We start from the raw sequence: 6,684 nt of genomic DNA on the forward strand, positions 1-6,684 counted from the left end.
TGTTAATGGTCACGGCGTTCTCGAGTTATAAATAGGAAATTGAAGTATTTTAAACCCAAGCGGAAGATCGATTGGGATCATCGGGATCCTCGGAATGAGAACTTCTTTACTTTCGAATTTTCCTATGAGTATCGTCGCGTAAATCACATTGTTCATCAATTTATTTACCACCAAACGCGTACCGTTGCAAAGTTTTGGTGGGCTTATGTTTCGAGGCATGATTACTACGGAGCCAACTTTTAGGCGTAAATTGTGTGGTGGTAAGCCAGGTACATCCAAGGAGTTTAAAAATTCAATTGGATAGTCGGTGGCTTCATCTTCATTTGTTACACAGTCAATGGATTTGAATGAAAGCATTGTTCCAATGATATCATTTTGAATTATGTAGTTTAGGTCATCTACATCTTTATTCTTAGCCGCTAAAATTGCTCGCCCACTCAACCATTCATTATTTGTGTAGTTATTAATGATGTTTGGGAATACTTTATTGATAAGTTCGTCTTTCGATGAGACAAAGTTACAGAAATTCTGAGGTAATGAAATCAATCCGCTCGATTCGTCGACAGGTACTCGACCATTACCGATAGTCAGTAATTGCTCAGAGAAATCTTCAGTAGATGTATCATTAAGTAATGCAACTTTCATATTTGTTGTCACCTGAAGTTTCTTCACATAGCGCCAAAGATTCGATGATTTGAGGCAAGCGTTTATTTCGTCAGCAGCCGTTGATCTTGGAATTACTGGCAGTGTTTGGCGGAAGTCGCCTGACAGTAAAATCATTGCGCCTCCAAAAAAGTCAATAATGGCAATTTCGCTCTTCCACTAAGGCAACACAATCTGGGCGTTTCTCCGGAAAACTTCAATGCACCACAATACTCGCAAACAACGTTCATTGGCCCAATGCAAACGCTAGGATGCAAGCGGTAATCAGTGTTGCAATCATATCGAAACGCTGCTTGATTCAAATAAGCACTTGATAAGTCTCTTCTTGTGTGTCGAAAATGATCTACTTGTTGATCTCTGTTATTCGCTCGACAATTTCGCATTACTAACCCAGCCGTTTCACGGGCTGCCTCGCTTTGCTCTTGTGATTGAGAAGCACGAAGTCGAGCCATACTAACGCGGCGCTCTTCACGGGCAATTCCTTGTGCTTCCTCAGTCGTTTCATTCGCAATGTTTCGTATCCTTCTTGCATTACGGCTTTGTCTGGAAAGATTCGATCGTCTTGGTCGCGGCTTTGATAATGATGATTCAAAGGGAATACAAATTACTGTGATTATATATTTCAGACAAAATTTATATTATCAAATTTTCTACTTAACCATAGACAAAACTACGTTTAGCCGTCATTTGCGTTTTATTATTCCATATCAGATGCGTTTTTGATATACCACATTTTATAGTGACTTCACGGAAACGCGTTCGAATGGGATAAAAAGTATCCTATGTCCGTCTCCTGGTTCTAAGCTACCTCACCACCAATTTTCAGCCAAATCGATTCAGCCGTTCTCGAGTTATAAATAGTGTAACTAACATGACTTTATTTTATATATATAGAGAATTTATTCAATTCAATGAATGCAACAGTTCGGATGTACAATACATAAATAAATATCACACGACAAAGGGCCGCAAAGTGCAATTTAATGGTAAATCGCAAGAAATGATACTTCCCACCTCTTGGAGCCAATTCCTTGTGTTCGCCTTCTCGCGGTAATGCTGTTAACCGAATGTGGAGGCCGAGTAGGAAGCTTTCTCCAGAACTTGTAAACCTCGGTAAAAGCACTAGAAACAAAAGAACACAAGGGAGACACCCATGAAAGGGACTGGTCTTTAGGTTGACACCCTAAAATCAGTATAAAAAAATCTGTCTCGAATCAAACACAGCCTCGTTTCGAAAGAAAAATTTTACGAAAAATGTATAGACCAATAAGACTGCAGGACGGTACTTATCCAATAAGATATAGCGATGAGCTGGTACTTTTAGCAAAATCTAAAACTGTGATAAGATTTATAAAATCTAAGAGGATAAGATGGCTTGGACGCGTGTTTAGAATGCCGAAGGAAAGAACAACTCGAAAGTCGTTGAAATGACCTTGCAAAACTGAACGTGCGGCGGCCTTAGATAGAGAAGGGTGGTGAAAGGTTGCGAATGAAGCAATGGTTCACCAAGGACTGTGATGGCAAGAAGAAGAAGAAGAAATTAATATATAGGTTTGTATGAGATCTTGTATTAAATTGACTAAGGCACTCGAATAGTTGATACGTCGCTACCATTCGGGAGTGCATAGGTTCGAATCTCCGTGAACCACCAAAACGCCATAAAAGTCGTTAGAGAAAGAATTCGCAGAAATACCCTTAGAAAGCAGAAAATTATGTATATCCTGGGAAGTGGTTGTATCGACCAGATCCATGTCAAGGCTAATTAGAGATGATATCCATATGAGAGGCTTCCGTCGCTCAACTGGTCCTCTTTTGACACGGCGCTTGAAGAAAATTAGACTCGACAGATGCAATCAGCTTCTTCGGTGGCGCGCGTTCAACGGCCATTAATAGATAATCTTTTCACAGATCAGAAAATTTTCAGTGAAGTTTTTAATAAGCAAAATGATTAAATCTATGCTAACATTTCTAAAGATGCAAAAACTGTTGTTCCAAGTGTCCAGCGTGGCCACCATCCTCCAGCCTCCACAATGGTTTAGTGGGTAGTGTCTTGTAAAGGCGTTACATCTCTTCATTTCTGCGAAAAAGGGGCTAAGACAGGGGCAAAAGTGTTACAGGAGGATGTCTGAGAAGGCGAGGAGAGAGTATTGTATCTTCCAGCAAGATTTCATTCCGCTCTTAACGCAAAAATTACCCAGCAGAGGTTAAAAAACAATATTTCTGGGTTCATTGCCGCAGAAGATTGGCCGTCTGGAAGTTCAGATCTGATTCCATTGGACTACAGTTTGTGGTCAGAATTGGAGAATACGGTTTGTCGTAGACTTTACAGAAATTTGTAGAGTCTCAAACAATCTTTGGTTCGAGCAGCGACGTTAATAATCTCTGAAATCGTGCGTGCTGCAATAGCTGAATGGTCTAGTCAAGCCTTCAAAGGCTTGTGTAAACGCAAATGGTGACCATTCCTTAGGAAAATTAAAATCTTTTGATTCCTAATATTCATGTAAATATAAATAAATCTAACTTCATTAAAAAAAGTATTACACTTTCATAACTATTGTATAATGGCCTTTAACTTGTAACAGAACTTATGGCAGGACTCAACTTATAACAGGACTAATGGCAAATTCCTTTTATTCCTCTTTGAAATTCCGCCACCTTTGGTTTCTCCATAGTTTCAACAGTTTCGTTGTATCTTTGATGAAAGGCATCTGAATTAATATTACAATTCTATATAACTATTTTAGAAGGGGTTTAGGACACGTGGATGTCTGCGAAAACAAAATACCCGCAAGTTGTTGTTTTTGCTTTGCTGCTATTAGCTGTTCAATGTGCCTTGAGTTACTGAATGATTATATTGATTGCCAATGCAGCTTGTATTTAAAGAACAAATATATACAGGGTGGCGCAAAATTAATCACCCTTTTTTTTTAATAATTTTTTTTACTAAATAAAAAAAAAATATTTTGAGTGATGGAAATCTTTAACTGGATGGAAGTCTTTATTTTGACCTTTACGCACTCCATTGATTATCTGTTTCTATACTGCAGCTGCCTGCTTCACAATTGTAAAATATGATTGACGAGAGACGGTATTTACAAAATTTATAAATCATATGATCAGGTGATTTATTTTGCGCCACATTAATTTTATCTTGAAAATTAATAAGCATAAACGAAGCGCGTTAAGAGAATCCTCGGAGTTGCTAAAGCGCTATCTTAAGGCCCTCGGCTCATTTGAAAACCAATAAAAAAAATTTTTGGCCATGTGAGATTCGTTTAAAAAGTTGTCAGAATTCAAAAAATGGTCTTCCAACAAAAGGTATGTCGCTAGCGACACGGATTCCGGGGCGTACAGGTGTTTGAAATCAAAAAGACAAAAAGCTTCTTGTTCAGTATGAATGTTGTTATCGTGTGAACTACGACCTTAAAAAAAAAAAAAATTTGAAAAAATGGTGGACGTTCAAAGATGAAAAACCGTTTCTTGACCCTTTGTTTTGACTTCGAAGGTCCGAAAAAAATACTCAAATTTTTGTTTTTCCTAATGAATGTTGCACACATGATAACGACATCAATTTTGCGTCCTTTAAGTTTTATTCTATCAAAATTGGCTTAGTAGAATCGGCTATATCTGTGTCCATTGTCCATGTGAAGACCAGTATTTGAAGGCTGACAACTTTTTGAATGAACCTTGTATGGCCAAGACAAATTTTTTATTTTTTAACAATAGATCAAAAAATAAAATACTGAAAACAAAAATAAAAAATCTTTTTTCGTTTCCGTTTTACACGCTTTTAAAGAAACCTCCAAAAACATCATTTCAATTGAGACGAGGGTCATAAGAAAATATGGGCACTTGCGGCACCTGTCCAACTTAGCCTATAACTGGGCGATAGATTCGATAGGAAAAATAGAAGTCGGAAAGACGTTGCGTTTTGTTTGGAAAAAATGCTTCGATTCGATTTCTCTCAGGCGAATTCAAGAGTTCGAAGACGAATCGAGCTCGATTCAAGATCTTCTTCGTCGGGTGTATATATGTATATGAATGCTTCTTCTTCTTCTTAATTGGTGCGATACCCGCTTACGCGATTTTGGCTGAGCTTAACAAAGTACGCTTACATATTGAAAATACATAAAAACGGAAATTTTCCAATATCAGAGCTCGAGAAATCCTGTATTATTTTGAAATGTGCATTTTTGGCTTAGAAGTTTACGCTGTTCAAGTTATTCATATACACTTACATACATATCATAGTTTGGAACAAGGAAGAAGTGTTGGCAGCATCGCCAAACAAAAATTGCCTCATAAGTGGACAAAGCGGCGTTTCAAATGTAAGAAAGTAGAAAAAATTGAATGTTTTTTTTTGTAGGTTTTTAACGCCCTCCGTTCTCAAGAATGTTAAATAAAATTTTTTTTTTTACAAAATGTTGGTTCAAAATTGGTTTTAGCCTTGTTATTAATTATATTTTTGTATTCATTTCCGTTTTGAATAAATTTATTGCATTGTGTTTCATAAATGCAAATTTCCATTTTAGAAATCGGGGATGGACTAAAATAGCGAGATCTTTCACCATACATTTTGACATTCTCAAATGTGAACCTACTTCGTTTTAATTAGTTCGCTTGATCGAGCGTGCACTGTATTTGCATTCAAACGCTGAATGAGGAAATTGTTTAGCTTTCTATAAATTTTGAGGAGATTTGTGGTATTTACATACGTATGTGTATGTGTACGTGTACAAGTACACATTTAATTTTAGAGGATATTTTTTACCTTCACTTACCTTACTTTGTGCTTGAATGTGTATGTGGTGTGTATGAAGGTATATACATATGCACATAGGTGCAGGGTGGGCCATACAGCGTTTGCTTTTTGAACCACCTATTTTTTTGAGAATGATAACACAAATGACATGTCAAATGTGTTCATAATTTACTTAAAGGTTTGACATTTACTAAATGGGACCTATTTCCAAAGTGGTGAGTCTTCTTCTTCTTCCGCGGTTACAGTAAATGGCGAGCGTTACCGTGACATGCTCAACGAGTTCTTGTTTCCAAAAATTGAAGAGGATGACATGGACGACATTTGGTTTCAACAGGACGGTGCAACTTGTCACACTGCCAAAGTTACACTCGAACTTTTGGCAACCGTTTTTGAAAACCGAATAATCAGCCGAAATTCCGATATCAATTGGCCGCCTCGGAGCTGTGATTTAAGCACGTTGGACTATTTTTTGTGGGGAGCCGTTAAGGACAAATGCTATGCGAACCATTCAGAGACGATTGATGCTTTAAAACACGAAATCGAAGTTGCCATTCATGAAATTGAAGCCCAAACAATCGAATATGTGCTTAACAATTGGGTTGATCGAATGGCCTACTGTAAAGCCAGTCGTGGCAGTCATTTGAACGATATTATTTTTCATTCATAAATGACAATGTTCAATCTTCAAAAAAAAAAAAGTTTGAAAAAATATTTATTCGTTTTTTTTTATAGCCGATTATTAGTGGGCTTCGCTTAAAACGAACCGATTGTCTGGGTCGCTTGAAATATGGTTCAAGCGGAAAGTAATGTAATTGAAAAAATCGAACTCATTCACGATGTCATGGCTTCCTTCTGTGCGCTGCAAAATAAGTGGACTTTCAACAAGTCTTTCCCAAATGGCCGCCCAGGTAATTCGCACTTTTAATGCATTTTTTTATTTGCTGACGCTTTTAAGCACTGTCTTCCGCATAAATAAATCTGGAGCATTCATCAAATGACAGCCCAGGAGCTCAATAACGCGTGGATGTGCCATGTCGCAGCACTTCTCGTGGTTAGTGTCCCAAGGCTACCGACTGTTAAGTTCTATATACATTTACTTCTAGAAATAGTAGGTCATAATACACCTTTACGCTTCCCCAGAACGCCAGCTGCAAAGCCTTTAACGCTTGAAGTGTTGGCATTGCATTGGCATCGTGAAGCGACCTCGATTTGTTGCCTGCCGTCCGCAATTGATCTCGAAACCGGGACCATGCGAATGA

The sequence above is a fragment of the Anastrepha ludens genome, chromosome 4, assembly GCF_028408465.1.
Source record: "Anastrepha ludens isolate Willacy chromosome 4, idAnaLude1.1, whole genome shotgun sequence".
In the NCBI taxonomy this organism is placed as follows: domain Eukaryota; kingdom Metazoa; phylum Arthropoda; class Insecta; order Diptera; family Tephritidae; genus Anastrepha; species Anastrepha ludens.